The 19,584-nt window shown below is 43.4% G+C and overlaps 1 protein-coding gene across 16 annotated transcripts in view; it reads left to right on the top strand.

Annotated features, from left to right (window-relative positions):
- Nucleotides 1-19,584, top strand: part of ZBTB20 (zinc finger and BTB domain containing 20) — a 473,540-nt gene that overhangs the window by 344,411 nt on the left and 109,545 nt on the right. The window contains exon 1 of one of the 16 annotated variants that reach the window (XM_090150656.1): nt 14,711-15,151. The exons of the other annotated variants lie outside the window; for them this stretch is intronic. The gene's annotated coding sequence lies outside the window, so the exon portion shown is untranslated. Of the gene's footprint in view, nt 1-14,710; nt 15,152-19,584 lie in introns of those variants that run through there. 16 annotated transcript variants of the gene reach the window in all.

The raw sequence follows: 19,584 nt of genomic DNA on the forward strand, positions 1-19,584 counted from the left end.
TCAGATTGCTCAGCTTTTGAAATGCAGCTGCTCCCAGGCGTGCTTGGCACTGGAGAGCCCAGGGCTCGTCCCTCTCCAGCCCCCATAGCAGGTGAAGAGAGTCTCACCCACACCAGGTACCCAGCTTGCCTCTTTCTGACTCCCACCGCAGTACCAAAGGTAAATCCTGCCCCTTTCTGCCTCTGTGATCGTGACACTGAGTTCAGGTATTTTCCCCAGCCACGCTCCTCCTCCTCCAGGAGATGGTGATAGAGGTGACAGGGCTGCCACTGGCAATGTATTCTGGGGTCTTATTCAGGAAACAGTCCAATCTGTAGCTCAGCAACAATCATTTTACTGTTTGAAACCTCGGTTGGTGAATAAATGCCATTTTATTGCTGCTTAGTTTGGATGTTGAGCTGTGTTGGAGGAAACTGCTCTTCTTTCATACTGAATTTTGTTTTAGGGTGGTGTGTGTGAAAAATAACACAAATAGGAGTATTTTTGGATGACCATACTGAACAGTCAGCAAGAAGAAAAGTACAGTATGGTGCAGGGAAATCTGTTTGTAGTAAAAGCAATATGAGCTTGTGGCTTGCAATTGGGATCAAAACGTGGGTTTTCGCTTGAGCCCTAGCAGAAAAGCTCCCTCTGATGCTGAGAGAATCTCATGCTTTCCTGTCATTGCACCTTCATTTCTCCCTCTGCATATTAGCAGTAATAATGACCCAGCTCTCCAGAATGCTGTTCCGTCTAGAAGCTCAGCTGTTATCAGCAGTTTTGTAGAAATGCTGTTCTCATCTAAGAAACCCTCTCCTTGTTGAAGCACAGAATGCTGTTGCCTTACCTTGCCCATCATACAGGCTTCATGGTGCTCCCTCTTTTAGCTCTGCACGATGGCTGATGCTGAGATTTAGAGTGTTGCTCGGCACTGCCTTGTGCATTATGCAGCAAATTTCCAGCAGCAACCCCAGGTTAAGGATTCAGTGCTGATATTTCATTGGGCCACAAATATAATTCCATTTTCGAAGCACAGCTGATCTGAGGTCCTTGTGAAATAATAATAATGAGGGAGACTTCAGCTTGCCATTTTACAGGCACATTTGCAGCAGCCCCAGAATTAGTTAGATTTAATCTGCTCACCTAAACTATGGATTCATATGAAGAACTAAATTGTATCTAGCCAGCTAGGAACACCTATCCAAACACATCCCCCCAGAACAGCCAGCCACAACTGATCTTTCCTAAGCTTTTTGAAAGCTTCGTCAGAGTGTCTGTATTGACCATCTTGCTCATGAACGGCCTCCATTTTGTTTACTCTTCATCTTTTGCCCTTTTGAGGTGACTGGTGTTTTCAGGGCTTCTAGCAACAAGCCAACCTTATTCTCCTGCTAGCAACAATCTGCCACCTGTGCACCCAGAAGCACCGATGTGCTTCTCCCATCCTGCTCTACTGAGCTGCAGCCAACAGCTCTGTGCCTCTTCTGGTGCTCCTCATGAAATCCCAAACATCAGGGTGTTGATTCTGGGGCACCACGGTATAAGAGGAACAAAGGAATGCTATGAAGATGGGGAAGGATCTGGAGGGCAAGGTGTAACAGCTGAGGGCTCAGTGCAGAGCAGAGGAGCCGAGGGGAGGCCTGATGGCGGCTGCAGCTCCTCACAGGGAGCGGAGGGGCAGCGCTGAGCTCTGCTCTGTGTGACAGCGACAGGGCCCGAGGGAACGGCATGGAGCTGTGTCAGGGGAGGGCAGATGGGGGTTGGGGACAGGGTCTGCACCACAGTGGGCATGGAACGGGCTGCCCAGGGCAGTGGGCATGGCACCATGGCTGGATTTCAAGGAGAGTTTGGACAATGCATTCAGAAATAGTGTTTGGATTTGGGCTGGTGCTTTATGGAGCCAGGAGCTAGATTTGCTGATCCTTCTGGGATTCTTCCAACTCAGGATATTCTGTGATTCTCAAATAAATTGACCACTTGAACCACCCTTTAGCTGGGCATTTGGAGGAAATTATGCTCTTCAAATTTACTAGCAGCTTTGTTTTCTCTGAAATAATGCAAATAATTTTTCTGGTCCAAAACATTTCCACTATTGCATTTAAATGTTTTCTGATTTTCATACAAAAACAAGTCAAATGCTGAGCAGCATTGTTCCACATCTCTCCTTCTTGTACATCTACACTCCATGCAGCAGGAATTTTCAGGTTCTTGGCTATTTTTGTCAGGACTCATTTGTTCTTGCTTTCCCAAGTCATCTTTTAGATTGTATGATTTTAAAATATTTGTTGATCAGAGGTGATACGTTGAGATGACTAGATAGAGAAAAGAGAAGAAGGAGTAGTAGAAGGCAGAAGTCAGTGAGCTACTCTGTTGGAGATAAATACTTACCTGGAGAAAGAGCCGCATCCTGCGAGGCCCAGAGCAGTGTCAGTAGAATGGAGTTGCAGGCTGGCAAATTCTGTGCTTTTTCACTAACTATTATGAACAGCACTTTAAAAAAAAACACAACAGACCTTTGAATACAGTTGCATTGAAACCCTGTCTGAAGTAGGAGAAGCAAACTAAAACCCAGTAAGCAAAGTCTTAAAAAAAATATTTCCAATGACAATAGTTTGAATACAACAGCTGACATCACTTAAAACAGCACAGGTGCATATGGGACGCATGTTGTGTGTCTTTAACAGCAATATGACCCTTTGCTACTGCGTATGCACGAAGTCATGTAGAGCTTGCACAGCAAGGTTGTGCTAGCAATGCATGCATAACTCACCTGTATGTGCATGCTCTTTGTGAATCGTTCTGTCAGCCCATTTGCAGTTTGCCCTGGGATTTTGCAGTTGTGCAGTCTTGAAGATCTCTGGCTTGTCAGAAAGAGCGATAAATTGAATTGGTTTGTATGGCAACAGGGTTGGTAGGAGGATCAAAGCCTTGGTATAAAATAAAAGCAGCTACTTGGCTTCTACTTGCCTGAATGTTTCTATTTCTCTCTTTTTTTTTTTTTCATTAGTATTTCCATCTGAAAGTATTGAATTCTCCAGTAGTTAGCAAAATATTGTACCAACATGGTTACTAAAGAAAGGATTGCCTCTTTAGTTACTGTGAGAAGGAGAATGTGTCACTTGTATGAAGGGTCTCAGAAACTGTGTTTTTCTAAGGTTGATCAACATTTCATTTTAAGTTCACAGAGGCAGTCACCTAGACGGCATCACATACCTGATAATTCCAGCTTACCCTGAGAAGTCTGTGGTCAGCTAGAAATTTGGCAGGTTGTCTCTCAGGTCAGGAAGTAGTTCTGGTTTACAGATTTAAAAGCCAAAATCTGTTTTAGTATTTCTTAAATGTCAAAACAACCCTCTGACCTTGAAAATGACTTTTTCTGTATACTTTTTGTGCTTTTAAGTGAAAAACAGGTCTTTTTCTTAGTGAAATAGTGTAGCCTGGTAGTTGTCAAATCTGAGAATGGAGGGAAGAAAAAGTGACGTTAACTCATCTATTCTTTCTCTTTGCCAGCACAAGAATGAGTATCATTCGTATCAATGGCAGCTGGAAAGGAGAAGTCTTACTAACTGCTAATGCTGCTTCCAGTTTATTTCTATAATGTACACTCCATCTTCTGTCTGTATTATTTCAGATCTTATAATAACAATACACAGGAGGACAAGATTTTCTGCTGTAAATCAGAAGAGCCCTCCTCTTCCCCCATTTCAGTTTGTACTCTTCTAAGTGTTACAGGAAGGAAAAGGCCGTATTTAATGCCAAATGCATGCTTCTCTAGTCCAGACTGATGATTTCTGACTCTTAATATGACTACTTGCATTTAAATATGACATTTGAGCAGTCCATTTAGTTTACGTATCTCCAGTATTCTCATTTCCTATAGAGTCCTTTTGCCACTTCTGAATGTTTTGTGGTTTTACTTCCTCTGAAAATGTGCCCTTCTTTCATCCTTCCTCCTTCTTTTCCTCACTTTTTGCTCACTCCTCCGGTTCTGTTATGGTGAATCACCAAACTTTCTATAAGGTGAACTCTAGTCCTTTTCTACCTCAGTTATCAGTAGTATCTAATGTGAGAGCATTTTCCAACACTTTCTGCCTGAGGGGTTCCTGTGGGTAACTGTTAACAAATTAGCTCTCTTTGGGGTTCCCTGAGCAGATAAATCATATTTTCACCATGTAGTTGAAAAGGAAACTGAAGGATAGTTCTTGATTTGACAGAACGCCTGAACACATATTTCTTTTATTATAAGGGTCATTCTTAAGAGACTGTCTGTGAAATCATTAGAAATGTCTATTTCAAGTTGTCTGCTGAAATGCATCTTTAGGTGTGGTCTTTATCACAATCAATTCATTAGGTAATATTGTTATGTAGAGGTGAGGAAACAGAAGTATAGCATTTTCTTGAAATCATACAATTTGAATGCTGATGCTCACAGAGATAAACAGCTTTCTTCTTCATCTTTTGTGGTTCTATTCTTCACTTTCTTCCTGGAGCTGATCATTTGAAAGATTGAACTCTTCATAGACTCTTCGGAGAAGAGATTGAATTTGGAGGTATTAGCTTTAGTATTCTGAGGTGATGGTTATTCAGCCATTTTACAATGTAATGTTAATAATTATTGAGTACACTGAAGCATTAAAAAGTAATACCTGTCAACTTAATATAGAGTGGTATGCCAACTTAATATAGAGTAAACACCTACTTCTGGCCTGTAGTTTAATTATTTAATCTTGACCTAATCCACCATTTAAACCAGTTTCAAAATGAAGTGGTTATATCGCTGAAAGTAATTGTTTGTTCCAATCTATAGGGCTAAATTCAGAAGTGGCATCAGTAATAGGAGAGAATTACAAATTGCACGCAGGTGTGAGGAAAATAAGTGACAAAAAAATATACTCTTGTATATTGCCACAGCTCTCTTTTTTCCTATCACTCACCCCTGTTGGTAGCCATTTCTGCTGACCTGGCTTTGCCCCACTTCCTGCCTCCAACTATCAAGTTTCAGCAGTATACAGAAGTATCTCAGATGGAAAGTTTACACTTTCTCTGCTCTGAATTCACATTTGCATCCATCCCGTGATCTGGTGTAGAGCTGAAACCACAGTGGGTTCCACTGAACATTTTCGGTCAGTTGACTTGACCTTGCACTGAGTGAGGGCCACAGGATGCCAGAGCACTTCTAGTGACCTCAGTGGAATTGCTACTGAATCACTCTGATGTAAATATGAGCAGATCTCAAGTCAACAGCCCTCAGTGATGAAATGTTTCCAGCATCTCGTTTCAGGAAAAACAGTGAGACCCTTTGAAGAAAAATACCTCCCTCTTTTTTTTTCCCTCTCTGTCTCTGAACGCCTCCACAAGACAACATGGGAGAGGGGAGGAGAAGAGCAAATATTCAACAGGAAATTTTTCATTTTTCTTCAGACTTTTTGAGAAAAACTTCCCCCTCAATCAAAGTCCCCAAAGACAGAGCCCGGAGACCTAACTGCAGGCTTGAAAAAATAAGGAGAAGGAAGGGAAGATGCCTGGTCTTGTACCAGGCATTCTGCACAGTACCTGTAGCACTGTGGTGTGATGCTGAAAGCTGTAGGGGACCTGGAGCAAGTGTTACAGATGCAGCAAGAACTGTCATGAAGACGAGCCTCTTAGCAGTGTCTTGAGCTGGTCTGCCTTGACCTCAGGAAATCCCCCTGGCTAGATGGGGCTTTTTCATCCACTACATTGCTCTGACTCAAACAGAAATCTCATCTAACCTCCCTGACCAGAATTTGAGCATACACACAGGGTGCAGTGTAAGATTTTGCAATTTCCTTATTTTTGGTTAGTTATTTCCCACCTCCCTCTCTGAAGAAGCCTGTCCTACCTTCCTTTGCTGTTCCATTGCTCTTAGCATGCAAGGACCAATCCTGCCAACACGAGGCACGTCCTCCCTCATCCTGCTTCCTGCCATCCTTCCGTTGTGGTCACATCCCCAGCTGATGTAAACTGGCATAGGGCCACTGACTTGAATATTTTCCCTGGTGGAACACTTGGCCCTTTGATTCTCAGAGAACTTCTCATTTTTAGTGGCACCACAACTGGCACTACTTGTTTACAGGCTTGGGACCATCTACAAGCAAATGCTTGCGTATTAATTACAACAAAGAGCAAATCTACTTGACATTTGATTTTGTTTTTCTTGTTTCCTTGCAAGCTTGAAAATGAGCTGCTTTTTGGCAAAATAAATAAATAAATAAATAAAAATGCATTTCACACTTTTTTTTTTTTTTTAACTTGAAATAGGCCCCTTGAAAAATCTGACATGTTAAACACCACCAAGAAAATGATTATTTGGACATATGGCTCTTCTTCCTGAACTTTGCAGAGAGGTTAGATAACGCTTTTTCACATCTTAAAAGACTACACCCCTGCTACAGCACTAACATATTCTTATGTAATAATCCAGCACTGACAATGTTTTATTCAGTCCTGGTAATATAAGGCTCATTTCTGGTTTGGACAGGTATGAGGGACTGGGTTTTTCACAAATTATCTTTAATTTGTTTGGGTTTTTTTTTGCTTACTCTCTCCTAAAGTAGAGTATAAGATAGAGTAAATCACACACAAAAATACTTCGTGGCTTCCTTTTAATAGGATTTTGCGTTTTTGTATTGCTTGTATTAAGCATCGCTCATTCAATGCAAAAGTAAAAATAAATTTAAAACCTCCACCCTTACATGCAGACAGACCCATCCAAATCCATCCAATTTCTTTTCAGAAAAGCTGTTTGATAAAGCTGCAAAAATTACAAGAATCAAAAAAAAAGTGCTAAACTACCTGAAATAGTGAAGTTTCACAGGAGAATTATGAGCTTTGCCACAACTGATGTTAGCATTCATGTACAGGCTTGAGGCATTTGCAGAATGCATGGACATACAGGAAAACTGTCCAGGAAACAGCAGTTCTCCACAGAGAAAACATCTGAAGTTTTGAAGTATGCTTTTGTCTTGGCACAGGAACTTCTTCGTAAAGAATTTTCAAAACTCTCTGAAAACTCAGGAGAGCCAATGGCTCAGCTGCCAACAGCTGCTCCCCGAATGGGTGAGACCCATCCTGATTTCATATCACAGCCTCAACCACCGGGCTCTGGAGTCACTCTATTTCTCCTTGCTGGAGCCAGAGTTTCCATCTTGGACTTAAGAAACTTCTCTAATAGTATTTTCATTGAAGTGCATTGGATAGTTTTAGATTCTTTCACTTGTAAGCAGAAACTCTTGGTCAGAAGTTGTCCTGTGCAAGAACAGAAGTAACTGCTTTATGGCCACTGTCCAGCCTATTTCTTATGCTGTACATAGTTTGTTCCTTTAAGACCACTTTGTTTAGTGAAAATGGGTTGGAAAGGCTTATACATGCTCACTCCCTAAGTCATAAAATAGGAGTAAGAATTGACATTGTCTGTGACTAGACTGGACCCCCTTCCTGCATGGGGCAGGGACCCTAATTCTGCTGCCCTGAGTGTACTGCTGCTCTCTGTTGCACACAGGGTGCTCAGCTGGATGGAGAAATGGTTTAATCTGATATGACAGCTCCTACATTTTTATCTTTTCAGTGCTTTACTTACATGAATTAATTCTGAAAACACTCTTGTGACGTTACTCATTGTTATGATTCCCATTTTAGAGACCCTGTGTCTAATTCTTAATTATATTAATTCTTCCCTATGCTGGTGAGGTTCCAGATCTGTGAAAGGGTCTCCCAACTCAGGGAAATGGATTGCAGGAATGTCAAGGGCAAAATGAGAGTTCGTTGCCCTATAGCAATTCTCTGTTTCTCTAAGGTCAGAGAGAAATATCAGAAGAAGAATATAAAAGAGGCTCTGCTGATTTGTGCTACAGGCTATACAGGAGTGTGAATCGCTCAACCCATAAGAGGTGTTGTATTGGCCAAAATGACATTACTGAGATTTCTGGCATTCTGTCTTCAGTGTGGCCACAACTTCAAGAAAGTGAAAGTGGCATCTATGGCCCCTTCTTTTCTTTTTACTAGAGCATGTTATCAGAGCATTGACACACACACACACCCCAGTAAAAACAGAGGGGGAGGCAGTGAGCTGGAAGGAAGAGGAAGAGTTTGAGACTTGCCCAAGAAGGCAAGCCATTTCAAAGTAGGCATGGTGTGCTGAAACCAGGATTGTTTATACAACTAATGATAAACTGTTTTCCAAGATAATTAGGATCAAACAGGCAGGAAAAATGAGTGATGAACTACTCTTGATTTCTTCCTGAGCTGGTTTTGTTCCAGTCACCTTGTAAGCAGCAGCTGTCAGTGGTGAGAAAGAGATGGCAGTCAGCCCTATTAGGGTCTTCTTTTCTCGTATCCCCAGGATATGATGGACAATCCTCTCTGCAACACAAAAGAGACAGAACACTACACTCTCCTCTAACCTTTTGGCTTCCTCCTTCTCTCATATCAAAGTCTAAGAAAGAAAATGGTATAAACAGAGTAGGGACCCTTGCATCTGGGGATGTGTTCCAGAAACCGCCAAGGGGATTGGAGAGAGAGTATGTAGGAAGTCATGCCAAGGCAAAGCTGGTTGAGAGGATATGTTGGGTAGCTTCAGAAAAAAACTGTTTGTTGGACAGAAAAGTCAGAGTCAGTGTGAGATCAGTATTCCCCTACTGAAGTTGGAGTTGTTGGCAATATTGATTTCATTGTGTCATTCTGAGAGAGAGCAAGAAAAGTTATAAAAAGAAGGACCAGTGTAGTTTTAGAAATCAGTCTTATGACTTTGGTGGGATTCTCATAAATGTGGCATGCTGAGGCTGTCCTAAGACTATTAACAATACTGTTGTTCTTACAAAGTTTTTGTCCTGTATGAGGGATACAAAAATAATTAATATTTCTACTCAGCACTGAGCCTATGGAAAAGCCTTCCTGTCCTCATACGTAAGTATGAGAGAAAATTAAGCCACCTGGCACCCCGAAATTCTCCTCTCAGAAAATCACAGAATAGAATACAACCAAACAGAACAACATAGAGTGAACTGAATATAACACACAGTGCTTTTGATTTTGGAGCAGAGATACAGTCTGGTAACAGCATGGATGACAGAGGATGGTAGAGTGAGATTGAGAGCTAATGTCTTCATTGTTTAAAAGGTTTCTGAGGCCTCACAATAAACAGTCATAGAATCATATAGAAAACGTTTCCTGCATAAAGCGACTTCTCTATTTATCTGGTTTTTAAGCAGTGATAGGTTTTCCTTCATTCATTAAGAAAATGCATGTATTCCTTTCTAGCTTGTTGTAGCTGAAGAAAGGTGGGAGGGAGACTTGCTCTTCTCCTGTCTCCTTAGCCAGATGTTTTATGGAGCTACCCTAGGCAGCACTATTGCTTTTCCAGTGAAGGCAGATTGCACTGGTGCCTGTCAGAGCATGGCTCACTTTTCAGCATCATACTGCTGGTGGTAATGTGCAAAAAAGAACAACAATGTCTCTCTCAGCCCTGTTTGCAATATTTCAATTTCTCATTCCACAAAGTAGAGCATTATATTTGTTTTGTTTAAAAGATAAAAAATATGGAGCGTCTCTGATGTTCCCCTTATACTTCCTTCTTGTCATCAACTCTCTGAAGGGAAGTGCCTTGGGAACTGCCTGGTGTCAGTGCGAGGTGCTTTAGGAACCTGTCCTGGACATTTGGCAGTTTTAATACACAACTCTGGTAATCGACACAACAAGGGAATAGGCTTGCTTTTTTTCCCCTGAACAATCAAATTGTATACAAGACACAAATGAACGATGCTGCAAAGCAGGGCAGCTTTCTCACCTTAGCATACAGAGCTATCTAAACATGCATAGGGGTGTGTGTTAGCAATGATTGCATACCCAGAAGATCTTCCCATGAGCAAGGATGAGACTTCTGTAACAACTGGACTTTTCAGTCTTTTTTTTCTGATTTCTGTTGTATGGGTTGATATTCACCTTTTCCAACACGCTGTACTGGTTTACATCTCTAAACAAAAAGAAGAGACTCACAGATGCTTGTGGGGATAAGCCAATAAAACTAAAGAAATATATTTAAGCAACTTATCCTGAGATTACATAGTTACACCCTCTTTTCAGGTAGATGGAGCTCTTCACTATCCTTCATTACAGAGCACTTCATTCTCTGCAGAGCCAAATTCTCCTCTGTGCCACCAGATCTCTTGATTTCCCATTAACGTCAGCTCATGTCAGCTGAGTTGCACAGTGGAGTGTTTCATATACATTAAAGGAATGAGGGCTGTGTCATTTCCAGGTCCTTCCCTGTCTGCTGCTGTTCTGTGTCCTCCTTTTGGCTGCCGTTGTGTAATACAAGTAGAAGTCAGAAAGTGAGGAGCTGTTCTGGTGGCTTTGCCTTTCATAAATCCTGCCATTTGCCAGTGGCAAATGCATTTTACAGTTCTCATATTTAAACATCTATTCCAATTCTATTGCCACATTGCCTTCCTACAGGCTGAGTATTGTGCAGGAGAGACGGAAAGCTTGCTGCAGCGCTGATTGCCTTTCCCAGAGGAAACAGCAAACTTTATTCAACTGGTCAGATCAAGCTTTCAATTCTCACTTCTTTGGTGGAACTTTCTTGATGTATGCAGTGATTTTTATGAAGGGCAGGTATGCTAGGGGGTGCAATGCAAAGAAAGAAATCATCATTGTGAACATTAATGTAAAACTGTGATGAAATCTCAGGAGGGGAAGATGTTGTGCATTTCTGGAGCTGCTCTTGGCCTTTTGCATTTAGATTCCAGATCTGTGCTTGAAATGCTGGCAGAAATCAGGAGGTCTTTGACTTGTGTAGCTTCTGGTAGGAGGGGACCTTCTAAGAGAAGAACTTAGCAGCAGCACTTTCTACATTAAATGCTACAGGAGATTTGGGGATCAGTGTACCAGGAAGACATGCTAATAAAATATGTGCCACATAGTAGAAACTCACCTGGGTGAAATGCTGCTCCTTCTGATATCAATGGAAATTTCCTTTTGACCAGGGGTTGCTATGGCAGCAAGCACTGGAAATGAGAACAAGGACATTTTGATATGTCTACACTGTGGATTGCAAATTATGATACCCGAATTAGTTTTAAACAGTCTTGCAAGAAGTGGTCTAGTTAAGGCAGCCTGGAACGTCACATGGCCTCATTTACCACTAAGCAGCATGCTGTGCCGCACTAGAGTCCAACCTGCCTGGGGCGGAGGAGAGGCAAAGAGGTATTTGAGGGAACTCTCATTCTTGTGCAATGGGATGGGGAACAGACTGCGACAAGGAGCAGTGTAGGAAAGAAGAAAACAGGAGGAACATAAGTCCAGGAAGTCACCTGAATGGAGGGAATGGAGGCAAGATAGTGGTGTTAAAAGTACCAGTACACTTCCCTTGGTTCCATGGCATTCAGTGTAGGGCTGCTGAATCTCAGCATTTCCAGTGTCAGGCAAATAATCTCTGAGCCATGGAGGAAGTGTCACTGCTGGTTGCTGCTTGCTTACCAGCAGGTTTGTCTGGCAAATCTCTGTCTTAGAGCTCTGCAGGTGCTCCTGCTCCACGGAATGACATTCTGCTTTCAAGTTTGCTTTAAGAGAATACCCTGAGAAATTATAGTGAAAACACATTACTGTAACGTTAATGTTACTAAGTCAAGCACTTAAAAGTTAGGAAATGCCACAGTTAATGTTGCCTGTGCAACCTTACTGAGGGCCCCTTGTACCATTACGGTAGCATGTAATTACATGGATGTTTCACTGTTTCTTGCAGTGAACTCCTGCATCAAGTGGTCACAGCATCTTTCATTAGAAACACAGCCCAGGGCTGTTTTGCACCCTGATGGATTATTAGTCTGGTACTGACCCAGAGTAGAGAAAACTACCTGTCTGTGTCACTGTGCTCTGCAAAATCTCCTAGTCTGGAAGGTGGTTGAGGCCTTTGATTGCACTGTGTTCCTCTGAAATCTGCTTTAGTGGTGCTTTTAGTAGTGCCTTTCCACTCATAATCCTGCTAGAGTACTGCACATTTTGGGTGGCAGCAATTCATATTTTGGAGAGACAATTCGTAAGTAGCATTTAACATTGCATATGCAAATGAGTCCTGCGACCCATTTGCGTATGCAACGTGTCTCTCTTCTGCCAAACCCAGTTGGTTCTTCCTCCTGTCTCTGCCGTGCCACCCAGGACACTGCATTTTAAATGGAAGAAAGTTGCAGGAACCCACCTTTTCCTGCATAAGAGTCTGAGAGAGGGGATTAATAATTTTGATGTCCCCTGTCAGCTCTCCATGGACAGTGAAATACATAAAAACTGCTGCTAACTATGCCTGGAGATGTGCATAGAAGAGACAGCTGAATGAATGTAGAGAAGTTGCTAAGGCTTCTGTTTCTGTTATTTTTTTTCCTATCTTTTTTTTTAAGCAGCTGTACCCAAAATGTGAAGTGAGAGGGAATCCCTGAGCACACTCGTGAAGACCAGCAGTCAGCCGAGCTTTACACTCCTTCCCTACTTTCTTCTCAGATTTAGAGCAATGCTTGCAGGTTAGCCGAGCCCATTTCAAACTTTATGTACAGCTCGTAGAGCTGATTGTGAATTTCTGGATTAGTGCTGTGGCAGTACAGTGGATGTGTTTGACACATAGGGAAGATGCCTGTGTCTCAATAAATTCACTCCTTGATGTCCTTTTAGAGAAGGGTATGCATGTACCCCAAAGCCCTGCACAAGTCCCCAGCCCCTGACAAGGGACAGCTCTTGGGGAGTGAGGGGACAGTGCTCAGCAGGTTGCATTAAGCTGCAATTCCACGGTGCTGGAGTAATGCTACTCTCCACTGCCTGCTGTGGGACAGGGGCTGCCCAGCCGCACCTTTCCAAGGGGAACTGTGAAAGTGCTATAGGTTTAACCAGGCTCTTCAGGCTGGACAGGGCTCTGAGCAACCTGATCTAGCTGTGGGTGTCCCTGTTCATTGCAGGGAGTTGGACTAGATGACCTTTAAGTGTCTCTTCCAAACTCAAACAATTGTACGATTCTATTCTACGTTTCCAGGTACCCCCTGCCTGGCACGCAGCTCTGCCGTGTTTGTTGCCAGGATTAGTTCATTCGAGCTGCATTTCAGTTCACAACCTGGGGCAGAACGAATAGATTGCTTTGCCACCTATTTTTAGGTAGAGCTTTTTTTCATCCCTGGTGCCTGGGACTCGTCTATCCTAATAGCTGGCAGTGCCTTTTTACAGCATCCCCATGCAGATCCAGCAAACACTCAATTTGCCGGTGTGTATGTAGACACATCCGTAGCACAGATACGCTCTCAGATCTCGTGTAGTTCCAGAATAAGAAATTGTCACTGATCCACCAGGAGAATGTGGCTGAGCGGCCCCACACTCCTGCAGTATGGGACCGGGGACGGCAGGGACCCAAACCCCTTTCCACCCAGGACGGGTGGCCGTGGGGCTCCAGGACTGCACGTAGCTGCTTCGGTGGAACCTCCCGTGGCACAGCATAGGGCAAGGGAAGGGACCGTCCGGCTTTTGGGAGAGGGGCCCCGTGCAACGCCGTCTGACTCGGTACTTTTTGTTTGGTGGTAAGTTTTAATAGTTATCCTTGGAGGATTTTCCAGGCGAGCTTATCTGAATACACCAACAGTCTTTTTTGTAATATTCGCATTTCCCCTTTGGTTCAGCCGAGCCCACTGACAGATCATTCAAATTCAATTGTTTTATGTCTAAGCCGAACAGCTAATTAAAGTAGGGATGATTAACCTGACTGGCAGTGTCGCTCTCCCTCCCTCCCTCCTCCCTCCCTCCCTCCTGTTCCAATCAGTCTTTTTCTCACACTCTCTCCCTCTCTCTCCCTCTCTCTGTCTTTTGCTCTACTGTTTTTTTTCCTCCCTCCTAAACGTGGTCTGCTTGCTGATGGCAGAATGGCACTCGGAGATTTGTGCATTGTGTCTGGTTTCCTACGGGCAGGCTGACCCAGTGCCTCTAGGGACTTATCAATAGACCACTCAGAAGAGACAGAGACAGGAGAAAGGAGGAGGGGTGGGGGGGTGGGGGGGAGAGAAAGAGAGAGAGAAAGAGGGAGAGAGAGAGAATCAATATCAAGAATAGAAGGAGCTCCGAAGCCATTTTTTTTTTTTTTTTTAAAGAAGTATCAGGACTTGGGAAGAGGGTGACAAAGAAGGTTTTTCAAAGAGGCAGTGGAGGAGGTTCTAATAAATTTGGAAGGAAACAGTTCCCTGTCTTGGGAAAAAAGGAGAACTCCTGGCTGATTAGCATTCACACCAGGTATGAGATGTTCCCTACCCCTTATCACTGTCGCAACCGAGATGGGAAAAGCTTTTTTTTTTTTTTTTTTGCTTTTTTTTTTTTGCTTTTTTTTTCTTTTTCCTTTTTTTTTTTTTCCCTTTTTCTTTTCTTTTTTTCTTTTTCTTTTCTTTTTTTTTTTTTACCCCCCATCTCTGCTCTTTAAGGAGCTGGAGCGAGCGTGTATTTTGGTATGTCTGTCGCTGGTGGCAGGGGGAGAGGAGCTGTGGGCATTGGTGTGCCGGGAGCAGAGAATGGAAGCAGGGCAGCGGGGAGGGGGCGCGGAGCGCGGCGCGGGGGCTCCTCTTTGTGCACCCCCGGGGGCTGCCCAAGTTCATTACCAGCAGGTGGATTTAGGCAGGGAGTTACTTAACGCTTGACCGCCAGTTTTGAAAAAAAAAAAAAAAAAGAAAGAAAGAAAGAAAGAAAGAAAGAGAGAAAGAAAAAAAAAAAAAAAAAAAAGACCTGCTTCCTATGTCTATTAAAGGAAGCTCCAATTTTTTCCCTCTCTCTCTCCTCTCTCTCCGCTTCCCTCTCTTCCTAACCAGACAGCGGGAGGGTTCCTGGCTCCCAGCCAGCCCAAAAGCCTCTAAGTGTTTTGCACTTGTTTCAGGGAGCCCGGGGTTTTTTCAGCATTTTCACTAGAGAACAAAGAGTTCTTTACAAAGGAAGGGGGAGAGCGAGCTTAATGCCGGAGATATGTTTTTCTATTTTTATTAGGGTGTTTTTTGTGTTTGTTTTTTTCCCCTCCTAAAAAGAAAGAGGCAGAAGCAAGGCACAGAATGTGTGGCAGCAGCAAAATAGATTGAAAGGAAATTCAGTTCCCTTACCTCCAAATTATAATTTGGAATTAATAAGAGCAGGAATGGAAGGGGGACGAGACCAAGTGAGTTTGATATGTCGTTCTTTTCTCCCCTTTTTTACTCTCTCTTTAAATCTGATTGCTGTTTTGCCAACTTACCTAGTCCTTTTTTTTTTTTTTTTTCTTTTTCTTTATTGGCATAAAAGTTATACTGTGAGCAGTTTCTGTTTACTTAAAAAATCAAACAACAAATTCTTACTGGGGAGGGGGGGAAAAAAAAGGAAACGGGGTGGTTTCGGTGAAACATAAATACGTTGGTGGGAACAGAAATCTTTCACTTTCTGTCACTTAGAAAAAAAGTTGGTAATGGCTTGTTGGAGCTGGGATCCTAAAATACAGATGGGGCACCGGCGTCTGTGCCCACGGCCCCAGATTTTCTCTGACCATCTGTCCAGAAGTCACCTCTCATTGGCAGCCTAAATGATCAGTCGGAGCTCAGGGATTTTTTGTTTGTTTGTTTGTTTGTTCCTCCTGGTGGATGGGACCCCCTCTCAGAGATTTCCATTCCTCCTTCTGAGTTGGGTACTCTTGTAGAGCCCCAAATTGAGGATTTGGGGACAGACCTCCTAGAGGTCCGAGGGATAAATCTGAGGGGTTTTTTTGTTCTTCTGGCTGTGTTTGTCACATATACACTCTTTGTGTATTCGCGTGTGGAAAAGGCACAGATCTTTTCCCACACCATATAGAGAGGAATAATGTATCATGTTTAGGGAGATGGTTAGACTGGAAATTTATTACATCTGGTATATAACATACATGATATCTTCTCTTTGCTGCTTGCTGTACAATGGGTAGGATGTTTGAGAATATGTACCACTGCAAATCCAGTAGCTGGAGGAAGAGCTGTATTTAGCCAAATTCTGCCTTCCCTCCTTTATTGATTTGTATTTTCCTGGCATTGACAAATTACCTATCTCAGAGCCGCAATATATATCAGTTGTACAGCAAACAAGAGAGGAAACCATGCATTATATCCACACCATAAGCAGGAGAAGTACACGCTGTATGGAACTAGACAAAATGATGGGAGAGTTACAGTGATCGTTCCTAGATATGGAGCATTATTACTACAATACCTTGATTTTTATATTCATGCTGCGGGCTTCCCTCAGAAGAGATCGCCTGTAAGAGCTAGACAGGTACTGCAGCTGTATCTGTGGCACAACGTCTCTGTGTGGTATGAGTGTTTGCTGAGAATTAGTGCCTTTGCAGTCTTCATAGGATAAAAGAGGGAAACCGTGTCCTTTGGCTCTGCCTGAACTGCTGTGGGAACACTGCTGTGCTGTAGGAGAAAAAGTCCTGGTGGACGAAGCCCGTCCCTTGCAGAAGTGAAGTAAAACCAGCCATGACCAGCATGGATTTTGCACGGGCTCTCTGGACTCTGCTGGACATGGCTGTGATGGCAGAAGGACGTAGCCAAATGTCCCAATCCTCAGTCCCAGCCCGGTCCCTTCCCAACAGGTGATCGCGGCACCTCGAATTAACGGGGACAGCAGCCTCAAGTCCAAACAGTTTGTGGGCTCAATGGGGTAATGTGAAAGGCTTGGCAGAGCCACCAAAACCTGCTCATTGCTCTGCTGACAAACATAATGAATAGGCAAACTTTTGGCAAATTGCTAATTCCTCTCTTTTATTTGAAATCCTTCCTTTCCTCCTTCCTCCAGAGAGTTTTCCCAACTCCGGGTGGTTTTTGTGGTCTCAGTGTTTTCACTGACTTTTCTGTCCTGCTCCCTCACTCCTGAAAAAGGGAAAAAAGAGAAAAAAATCAGATGAAAAGTAAACAAAAGAGCACTGAAACGAGACTTGGCCTTTGAAGTTTTCCATAAGATAAGCAGTCTCTATGTTTTTCCTCCCCGGATCTTTTTTCCTTCTCTCTTTTTCCCCTTTTTTTCCAATACAAAATGTTTTTGTGAGCATTTTGTGTCTGAACCATGGAGCTGGTGACAGAGGAGAGAGGGCAGACAGGTCTGAAGTCTGGAGTTATCCCCTCAGTCTCAAGCAGAAGGCATCTTCCAGCCACTGTCTGTGCTCCCAGAAGTGCAGAGAAAGGCGATCACTGCCTATCGAGGACTCCTCGTGGATCTGACCTGAGAGTCACACATTCACAGTATGGGAGAAAAGAGAGAGAGGGCAAAAAAAAAAATTAAAAAGAGGAAAGAAAAGCTCTTTGAGCAGTCACACACTGGCTCTTTCTTCCTGCAGGCAATCCGCTCCAGCTCCTGGCGATGTGTCCTGCACTATCAGATATCATATGACTCTTTATTTGGACTCCCGTTAGCAGTATGGGCCTGCAAGGAGTCTGTTTGTTTTCTTTTTCTTTCATTTCCTTCTCCCCAGTTTCCCCCCAGTTTTATGTGCGAGTGTATTCCTTTTATAATCCCTCTTTTTGTGCTGAAGCTTTAGAGAAAAGGAAAAAAAAAAAAGGAAAAAAGCCTTAATTATTTCCAAGGGCTGTTTTTTATCCTCTGCCAAAATTGGAGTTCATTGTCAAGTTGAAAAAACAACGCACACCTTTCTGTTCTATTTCTCTTTTCTACCTCTTCCCCCTCCCTTCCTCTCACCCCTCTCTGTCCATCCATTTGTGCATCCCTCTGGCTTTGCTGCTGGAGTTAGTGTGTACCTGTGTCAGTCCCAGCAGGAATGCAGAGCTGGGACAGCCCTCACTGACCAGCACCATTCGTGTCACTCCCGTAAACTTTTTGCTGTTTGCCTGTTTAATCTGGGTACTTCTACCCACTGACTTTAACAAGCTGCTGGGTAGTCATCCCTTCGCCGGGCTTTCCTGCATTTAGCTGAGCAGCAGTAAGTTAGGGCTGTCAGAAAATTAAATATTGTGCTCCAGGAACGTAGTTTAGGCCAGGGGTGTGTATCAGAGCTGCTTCGTGCATGCTATCCCCAGAAGTTTGCTGTACTGGAGTGCTGGTGCCTAAGAATAGGCTGGGGAGAGCCAGACAGCAGTGAGAGTCGGAGGTGGGCAGCCAAGCAAACAGCAGTGTTTGTGATCCTGAGTTCCCTCTTTAGTTCAGTGCGATGACTTCTCCTTTCAGTGTTGGCTTGGGCTAAACACTGCTAGAAAACTTGTTGCCTAAAAATGCAATATCACATCAGCAGAAACAATTAGTTGCTATAAAACATGAAATTATTGCAAAAGAAAAGGTCTGTCTCCCCCAAACAGAGGTAATGTTTTGTTTTGGTACTTTCCTATGCGATGTTTTCATTTCTGTTTTTAAACTAAGGGTTTATTTTGACAATTAGTAAGAACTGATTTTTAAAGGAAAGGGATGAAATCCTTAAAGACATTTCAAAACAAGTAGGTTCAGAAGGGGAAAAATTTAGACTGTTTGTGAGGAACTCAGAGTGTTTGTTTCAGTTTCGTGCGACCTGAATTGTAATGCACTTTGGCAAGCAAACCGGCAGACGAGCTTTTCACACAACTTTGCTCCCTCTGTGATTCCTGCTGGATTTTTTGTGAAGCTCCGTGCTTTTCCCGTCTGAGTTTGGTCAGAGCCGAAATCCTGTTGGCTCCGCAGTGACACAAAGGAGCTGGTGACACTTGTGCGGGAGGTGTTTTGGTTACACAGTGCCATGCACCGGGCCTGGGCCCTTGCCCCGCTGTGCTGCACCAGGCTGTGGGGCATGCATGGCCTGCACACGGCCTGTGCTGGTGCTCACCTCAGTGCGGCTGAAGATCTATAAGTTTCAGCATTTCCTCCCCGGTGAATGCTTAGGCCAGCGTACAAAAACAGTCTTGTATGTGAGGCAAATATGAGCTACGGATTTTTTGTTGTGAATCCAGAAACAACTTTGTTTCACTCCCAGTGTGCTGAACCACATCTAGGTCTGCCTGCTAGGTGGTAGTGTTTCTTTTCCCTTATCAAGCTGAGGCACCTTCCTACCGAAGCCAAGGCAGGTTTTCCTGAGAAGAAGCTAATTAAAAGCAGAGCTGAAACACTGGGATTTCAGGTGATCCACTCAAACTGGAAACCAGAAACTGCAGTGTCACACTGCAAGGCACTGCGCGTTGGACTTGAGGTACACGCGAGCTGAGGTGACTCCTGCATTCCCAAACTTTGTTGTTAAATATCTCCAGTTCTGACAGAAAATTATGAACAGGCTGAAGTATCTCTTATTCGTTCTCAACAGCAGGCCCTTCCTTTTTTCCAGTGATCTGAATAAGAAGTAAGAGAATCTTTGACTGCAGGCAATATTTTGAGTCTTCTTGCCCTTTCTTTCTTACTCTGGCATCTTGAAACCAGCTTTCCTTTAACATCCTGTGCTCAGGCACACTTGTGGTCCCAAGGCAGGAATTAGGGGCTTTTCTGAAAGAAATTTGGTTTTGAAATCAGTGTTACAAATGTTTAAAAACTGCATGCTGTTTGTGCACAACTCATTGTGTTCCCTGGTACTCCACGTATGCTCTGGCCCTCTGAACCATTGTAGTTGCTGATATTTATTTG

The sequence above is a fragment of the Phasianus colchicus genome, chromosome 1, assembly GCF_987193195.1.
Source record: "Phasianus colchicus chromosome 1, bPhaCol1.hap1.1, whole genome shotgun sequence".
Taxonomy (NCBI): domain Eukaryota; kingdom Metazoa; phylum Chordata; class Aves; order Galliformes; family Phasianidae; genus Phasianus; species Phasianus colchicus.